The following is a 9147-nucleotide window of genomic DNA, read 5'->3' as shown; positions in this document are numbered from 1 at the left end:
CACTACAATGGCCAATGTGAAAAAGCAGTCCGCACTGCTCGTAGGCTGTGGAATGGCACCGCCTGGCAGAGCCGCTCAAAGCAAAAGTCATGGAACAAAGCGGATTGTCCGGCCTCGGCTCAGGCCCTTCCCCGCAGAACTCCTCTCATTCGAGAGCCACACTGGGGGCAAAAGTCGAAGCAAGGGGGGCAGCTCGGTTTTAGAGGGGAAAGACTTTTTTTAAAAAAATAGCTTCCTTGGTGAATTCCAAGCCCTTTGCGTTTTGAAATCTGACTTCAAGGGATGTGGAAACTGAAATTGTATTACCTGGTAACGTTGGAAAGGTAGCGTGTGAACTATCTAGTTTATCCTACCTACCCATGGTGTATCTGCCTTTCCTGGGTGGCCACAAAGCGATTACACAGTAATACAAGGAAAAAACTGTGTAAAAAACTCTAAGAATAGCTAAAAAGAACAATGTCTGTAATATCAGTATTCAAAATACAGTTACACACAAATTTTGCGGAGATATACAACAGGTAAGTAGTAAGCAAACATTCAAAAGGTAAAGACAATATAAGTTCGATGCTTTCAACAACAAGTGTAGATACCAGTATCAATTTTTTCAGCGATTGGTATAATTGGCATACAACAAGTAAGTACTTACAGCAACAATAGAACTACCATTCAACAGGAGAAGACAATTCCAATGCTTTGAACAGGTAACCTACTCATCAAAAATAACACAGGGCGTTCATGTATAAGTTCCAGCGGGGGTGGGTGGGTTCAGGGTTTTCCACAACCACGAGCGCCAGCTATCCTGAGGGAAACTTTGGAGGGAACCAGCTACTAGATGGTTCACCCCTATACCCTGGTCGAACCCTGACCCCCCTACTGGAACTTATACGTGAGATTGGCAGCTGTATTCATGTAGGAAGGTGCCGTATACCAAGTTGGGCCATTGGTCCATCTGGCCTAATAATTGGCTTGGTTCAGACTTAAATGAGACCCGGGTTTATTTTAACTCTGCTTGTTTTATGAAACCAGGATTCCGCTCACCGATATCACTACAATCCTGGTTCTCCCCAATAAGGAACAGTTTCCTTTCCTTCTCTCTGCCGTCTCAGAAGGCGTCGGAAGAAGAAGAGGAGGAGGTTGGATTTATACCCCGCCCTTCACTGCCCAAAGGAGTCTCAGAGCAGTTTGCAATCCCTTTCCCTTCTCCTCCCCACCCTGTGTGGTAGGCGGGGCTGAGAGAGCTCTTTCAAGGACTGCTCATGAGAGAACAGCTTTGAATGAACTTGTGACTGATCCGAGGTCACACCAGCAGCTGCATGTGGAGGAGTGGGGAATCAAACCCAGTTCTCCCAGATTAGAGTCTGCACTCTTAACCACTACACCAAACCACTACACCAGGATGGCTGCATTCAGACATGACAAGAGAAACTACAGTTATGACTAATTGCGGTTAATAAACCAACTTCAGAGTCTGGCTTCAGGTCCTCTTGCTTTGACAGACAAGTATAAGAACATAAGAAATGCCAATGTTGGATCAGGCCAAAGGCCCATCCAGTCCAACACTCTGTATCACACAGTGGCCAGAAATACCTGTGCCATCAGGAGGTCCACCAGTGGGGCCAGGACATTAGAAGCCCTCCCACTGTTGCTCCCCCCAAGCACCAAGATGACAGAGCATCACTTGCCCCAGAGTCCCTATCTATACCTTGTGGCTAATAGCCACTGATGGACCTCTGCTCCATATGCCTATCTAATTCCCTTTTGAAGCCGTCCATGCTTGTAGCCGCCACCACCTGTGGCAGTGAATTCCATGTGTTAATCACTCTTTGGGTGAAGAAGTACTTCCTCTTATCCGTTCTAACCCGACCGCTCAGCAATTTCATGGAGTGCCCAGGAGTTCTTGTATTGTGAGAAAGGGAGAAAAGTACCTCTTTCTCTACCTGCTCTTTCCCATGCATAATCTTATAAACCTCGATCATGTCACCCCTCAGCCGTCGTTTCTCCAAGCTAAAGAGCCCTAAGCGCCTTAACCTTTCCTCATAGGGAAAGTGTTCCAACCCCTTTATCATTCGATAGTTCTATTGTTGCTGTAAGTATAGCTTTTTCCAAAGCTATAATATCCTTTTTAAGGTGTGGCTATAGTGCGGCTCAGAGTGTAAGATTAGGATCTGGGTGACCCAGGTTCGAATCCCCACTCTGCCAGGGAAGCCTGCTGAATGACCTTGAGCCACTCTCTCAGCCTAACCTACCTCACGGGGTGGTGGTTGTAAGGATCGAATGGAGGCGGGGAAAATGATGTTGTGAGCCACTTTGGGTTTCCAGCTACTTTTCTCCATTGGGGAGAAAAGTTGGGGAGAAAAGTTGCGTATAAATACCTCAGTTGTAAATACCTCAGTTGCGTATAAATACCTCAGTTTCCAAAGCTATAATATCCTTTTTAAGGTGTGGCTATAGTGCGGCTCAGAGTGTAAGATTAGGATCTGGGTGACCCAGGTTCGAATCCCCACTCTGCCAGGGAAGCCTGCTGAATGACCTTGAGCCACTCTCTCAGCCTAACCTACCTCACGGGGTGGTGGTTGTAAGGATCGAATGGAGGCGGGGAAAATGATGTTGTGAGCCACTTTGGGTTTCCAGCTACTTCTCTCCATTGGGGAGAAAAGTTGCGTATAAATACCTCAGTAAATAAATGTGTACAGTGACCTCCACTCAGACAACCGCAGTAGCTATATAGTATGTATCTGAAGAAGCATGCATGCTCACGGAAACGTATACCTTGAATACAACTTTGTTGGTCTTAATAGGGTGCCACTGGACTCAAACTTTGTTCCACAGCAGCTATAGTTAGAGTCAGCCTGATAATAATAATATACTTTATTGTCATTGTACATAGTACAACGAAATTAAAGATGCAATCATTTCGGTGATCGACAACAATATTCATATACACTCACACACCATTCACAACTGTCCCATAACTCCCTTATGGTTCACATAGCAACTTAAGCCACCAATGTCACCCAAATTCCAATTTCATACTGCATTTAAGGCAATAATAGCTCTCGAATAAAAACTATTTTTTAATCTATTTGTCCTTGCTTTAATTGTCCTATATCTTCTGCCCGATGGCAGCAGTTCAAACAGAGAATGTTCAGGATGTGATGCAGTGGTTAAGAGCAACAGACTCTAATCTGGAGAACCGGATTCGATTCCCCACTCCTCCACATGAAGCCAGCTGGGGGACCGTGGGTCAGTTACAGCCACTGTTCCCTCTAAGCTGAGTTAGTGTGAGCCAGCTCACAGTTTTTTAGCCTCCGGCTCACACATTTTTATCTTTGCTCAGGAAGGATGGCTCCAGAGCAAACTAATTTATGCAGCAGCCAAATCACTCACTCACAACTTTAATGCCAGTAGCCCACAAAGTAGAATTTTTGCTCACAAAACTCCACAGCTTAGAGGGAACATTGGTCACAGCTGTCTCTGAGCTCTCCCAGCCCCCAAAACAAGTCTAGCTCACCACCTAGTGCTGCATAACGCTAAAAGAGCCAGACAATCTCTTTTTTTTGGATCAAAAGACTTTATTTTCCATTATTATCACATTTTACATCTTTTTTTCAGTTGGTTAAATATTCCCTTTTCCCTCCCTCCCCCAAAAGGCTTCCCGCAATGCATTTCCCTCATGTCCCATATAGATAAATTCAGGATAACATCAAGTACTTAATATTGTTCTAAACATAGTAAATTTTGTCTCATGTCCCAGTTCTTTTCTAGATATATCTTAAAGTCCATCCATTCTTCAAAAAATTCTTGGTCCTCTTTGTTGTTCAACTTTTTGGTTATTTTGTCCATCTCAGCCATGAACAGAACTTTTTGTATCCATTCTTCCAGATCTGGTATTTTTTCTTGCTTCCAATGTTGAGCATATATCATTCTTGCCGTTGTTATCAAATACCAGAACAATGTCTTTTTTGTCACATTCAATTCCTCCATTTTTAAACCTAAGAGCAGAATTTCAGGCGTTTTCTAAGAGCCAGACAATCTGAGGGTCTCTTGGCTATACTACACACACTGCCACACGATAATTAATTAATTATAGTTCATGTAATTAATCCAGAGTTTCATGTAGGGTTGCTAGCTCCGGGCTGAGAAATGCCTGGAGATTGGGGGGTTGGAGCCTGAGCAGGGCGGGTTCCGACGAGGGGAGGGACTTCAGTGGGGTATAGTGCCATACAGTCACCTTCCAAAGTGACCATTTTCTCTAGGTAAACTGATCTCTGTCTCCCGGAGATCAGTGATAATCCCAGGAGATCTCCAGCCACCACCTGGAGGTTGGCAACCATAGTTTCATGCAAGACCTGCCTAGAGCGACATCCTCCTATGATTGACAGTAGCTCGCTCGGTCTCCTAGAAAGGTATTCCCCAGCATCTGCTTTTCGAGCTCCTTCAACTGGAGACGCCGGGGATGGAACCTGGCCTCTTCGGTATGCAAATCTGTTCCAGTGAGTCACAGGCCCTCCCCGTTTCGCTCCCCCAAAAAACTTTTTTTGGGGGAAAAGCAGCCCAGACTCTAAAAATATCGCCATACATTAAAGATACATCGAAGTAAACAGACGCCTGATGTGTTTGCATCCAAATGGCTTTCAGCTCATTAAGTTTTTAAGAGCCGGCATATGGTGAGACAGTTTGTCATGTTTTCAAATTGTTATAATGCAGTGTCCCCGTATTGTGAAAGGAAAAGAACACTTCTGAAGTTCTTAAATAATTTTTAAAGCTGTCAAAAAAAACCCGGGCAATTTGTCATTGCGTTACCCGGGCGACACCGTGGATGTTAATGGAGGACTCGGCTGTCAGAGACGCCGCTGGGGAAATCCGTGAGCACTCGGCTTCAAGGGCAACTTGGAAGCGTCTTCTGAAAGTCATCGCGATAAACGGGGAGAGGAGATATTGGCCTGAACCAGATATTTGTACGTTTCGAGCAAACCGTTCGAATTTGGTGGCCAATCTTATCATTTCCACAGGTTCAGTACTTTTCATGCAAGAGCAAGCTTATTGGATCCTTCTTGGCAAGAGCTGGTCTGAAGAATTTGGGCCTCACCAACCTGGATGCTGCCGTGCTTTGTAACCCGCTGGGTGTTGACCATTGGTGTCCTCTCACATTCCCCAGGTTAGCCTGATCTCATCAGATCTCGGAAGCTAAGCGAGGTCGGACATCGTCAGGCCTTGGATGGGAGACCACCAAGGGAGACGAGGGTTGTTACACAAAGGCAGGCAATGGGGAAACCACCTCTGAACGTCTCTTGCCTTGAAAACCCTACCGGCTCACCGTAAGTGGGCTGCAACTTGACGGCTCTTTCCCCCAGTTTTTAGGAAAAACAGGAGATTGGTGGAATCTTTTGGTTGCAATACAAGACTGGTTGGCTGCATGTCACTCGCTGGATTGCAAAACACACAGACATAGACTGCTTTGGACACCCAACATCACTGGATGAGGCCCTGCTGGGGGTGCAATCAAGGGGATTTGCCAGGTTCACGGAGAAGAGGTCCATCAGCCAAAGTGACAGATGGGAATCTCCATGTCCAGAGACAGTCCACAGATGAATAACAGTTCTAGTTGGTGAAAACCTTGGCCTCTTTTCCCTGTTCGTTGGCCCTCCAAGGGCAATTAGCTGGCCACTGTATGAAACGGAACCTTGAATTAGATGGACCATACGTCTGACCCAGCAGGGCACCTTTGATGTCCAAGTGGATGACTATGGCCAAAGGGGCCTTTTTGGTGGTAGCACTGAGATTATGGAACACGTTTCTCCTGAGGGTTGTCAACCTCCAGGTGAGGCCTGGTGCGATAAACGGGGAGAGGAGATATTGGCCCGAACCAGATATTCGTACGTTTCGAGCGAACCGTTCAAATTTGGTGGCCAATCTGATCATTTCCACGTTCAGTACTTTTTACGCAAGAGCAAGCTTATTGGATCCTTCTTGGCAATAGCTGTTCTGAAGAATTTGGGCCTCACCAACCTGGACGCTGCCGTGCTTTGTAACCCGCTGGGTGTTGACAATCGCTGTCCTCTCGCATTCCCCAGTTTAGCCTGATCTCATCAGATCTCGGAAGCTAAGCGAGGTCGGGCGTCGTCAGGCCTTGGATGGGAGACCACCAAGGGAGACGAGGGTTGTTACACAAAGGCAGGCAATGGGGAAACCACCTCTCAACGTCTCTTGCCTTGAAAACCCTACCGGCTCACCGTAAGTGGGCTGCAACTTGACGGCTCTTTCCCCCAGTTTTTAGGAAAAACAGGAGATTGGTGGAATCTTTTGGTTGCAATACAAGACTGGTTGGCTGCATGTCACTCGCTGGATTGCAAAACACACAGACATAGACTGCTTTGGACACCCAACATCACTGGATGAGGCCCTGCTGGGGGTGCAATCAAGGGGATTTGCCAGGTTCACGGAGAAGAGGTCCATCAGCCAAAGTGACAGATGGGAATCTCCATGTCCAGAGACAGTCCACAGATGAATAACAGTTCTAGTTGGTGAAAACCTTGGCCTCTTTTCCCTGTTCGTTGGCCCTCCAAGGGCAATTAGCTGGCCACTGTATGAAACGGAACCTTGAATTAGATGGACCATACGTCTGACCCAGCAGGGCCCCTGTGATGTCCAAGTGGATGACTATGGCCAAAAGGGTCTTTTTGGTGGTAGCACTGAGATTATGGAACACTTTTCTCCTGAGGGTTGTCAACCTCCGGGTGAGGCCTGGAGTTTCCCCAGAATTTCATCTGATCGCCAGACAAAATGGGAGCTTTGGAGGATGGACTCTATGGTATCACATCCCTCCCCAGGCTCTGTCCCCGAATCTCCAGGAATTTCCCAAACTGCAGTTGGTAACCCTGCTTCCTCATAAGTGGGCGTAGCTGGCACCTTCCCTCTTGCTTTTCAGGAAGGTAACAGAAAGCATTGTTTTATCCCAAGCCTTTGGGCTAGAGTGAGGATGGCGATTGAGTTGCATAGCAATACGTGGCGAGGGTGTCCTTTCGGGAGCATTACTTTGTACTGGCCATGATAACTGTGGTTTTTACTGTACTACTTCTTGCTTTCATGCTGTGCTTCTACCTATCTGATTGTGAGTTTGAGGCTAGCACCTATGCAGAAATGCAGGGTTTAAAAAAAAATGCTTTCAAGAAATCACGAGAAATAATCCCATTTCCGCAACATTAGGGGGAAATTTGGAATTTGGTGGCAGTGAATAGCCAGCACAAATCTCCTTCCTTCATAAATAAATGTCAATACATCTCTATGCCAACTAGTGGCTGGTAAATGGTTATTGGAAGTATTATGAGTTAGCAGTGCAGTCATATGCAATGTTACACCCTTCTAAATCCATGGGTTTAGAAAGGTATAACTCAATGTAGGATGACATGATTACAGAACAATCCCATGTAGAACAAAGTTTGAGTCCAGTGGCACCTTTAAGACCAACAAAATTTAAGTCTGGATGTAAGCTTTTGTGTGCACGCACACTTCTTTAGATACCTTATGTGCAGGCACACGAAAGCTTAAACCCAGAATTAAACTTTGTTGGCCTTAAAGGTGCCACTGGAGTGTTGCTTCAGACTAACACGGCTACCCACCTGGATCCTATGCAGAATTCCTTCAGTCTAAGCCTACGAAAATCAATACGTTTAGTAGCTCTGCATAGGATTGAACTGTTAGAATCCTGGAGTTGAAAGTCCTCCTAGAGGTCATCTAGTCCGATCCCCTGCCCAGTTCAGAAAGCCCAAAAGTTAGAACATCTCTGACAGATGGTTATCTGGCTTCTGATAGAATTCCTCTGGCAAGGGACACTGGGTTCCTTTATCAAATTTCAAAAGAAGCATTTCATTACCACCTGGGAAATCAGTGTTTTGATAACCATGTTTTATTTATGCCTGCATGTTTTTGATTTAGGGTTCTGTAAGAACAGCAAGAGTAGCAGGATTAAATATTTTGTATAAATAAAGATGTCTCCGAATGCATAATATAACTGTATAAAACAGGAATACCGGGGGGCGCCTTAGAAACAAAGAAGATTCATTCCACCCTGAGTCACAGAAGCACTGGAGTGTACATCTGTGTCCCACTGGTGAACGTTTCGTGCATCTGATGAAGACAGAACTGGCTCATCAAATCCTACGCAGGAGTAAATTCTGGTTTTCGCCCCCCCCCCCCCCCCCCGTTGCCTGTTTTATTTTGCTGCTAGGCTACCCATCTGAGATTATCAATAATACAACTCTAGCTTCCAAACACTGTAATGGTTCAGGAGTTCAACACATGCTGTATCACAGACGAACGGTTAGATCGAGTTACCAGGGTGAGACATTCTGCCGTTGGAATGCAAGCGAACACTCTAGGATTGAGCGTTATAGCCTCCCACAATCAGGAAAAGGCATTATATAAATAATACATGTTGTTAAAATTACTAATTTGGTCCAAAATTTGCATAACAACAACAATAAATATGCAGAGTGGGAAAATACATAGGTAGAAATAGGGCACTGGTTATTGATGGGCTACCGTAGTTCCTCATTGCTCCTTGCTTTTAAAGTGAAGCGGATTCCACCTGCTCAAAAATTAAATGTATTCTTTTGCCTGTGTCCCTGCTGCCCCCTGCTGGATACACCCATATTTGCATTATCATGTCAAAAATCTGGGAAAGTGTGCATGCACACGGAAAGCTCATACCTTGAATAAACCTTTGTTGGTCTTAAAGGTGCCCCTGGACTGTAAATTGGTTCTGCTGCTTCGGACCAACACGGGTGACCACCTGGAGCTATGTTAGAAGTGCTTGTTTCTTTGGAGTCTTGTTTTCATGCTGTATCCTCCTGCCAAAAATCTCTTTCTCTCTCTCCCCCCCTGCCTTGTAGATGCAGTGCTGGGGAAAAGTTTACCATGCACCTGTGAAAGGCGCCAGGGGAAAAAAATCAGTAATTATCTTCTTGCTTTGCTAAAATGCTGAAGTGAGAATCTCTCTGCTTGGAGAACAGCCCATGAACACTGTAAAGAAACCAGTAACTCGTTAGAGCCCTACCAGCAGGGGGCAGCACAGCAGCAAGACCTCGGTGTGGCTTTCGCAGCCATTAGCGGAATCTTAAGTTTGCCAGCCTCCAGGTGGGACCCGAA

Source organism: Gekko japonicus, unplaced genomic scaffold (assembly GCF_001447785.1).
Source record: "Gekko japonicus isolate JY-2015 unplaced genomic scaffold, Gekko_japonicus_V1.1 scaffold1411, whole genome shotgun sequence".
NCBI lineage: Eukaryota > Metazoa > Chordata > Lepidosauria > Squamata > Gekkonidae > Gekko > Gekko japonicus.
This window is presented reverse-complemented; position numbering follows the sequence as displayed.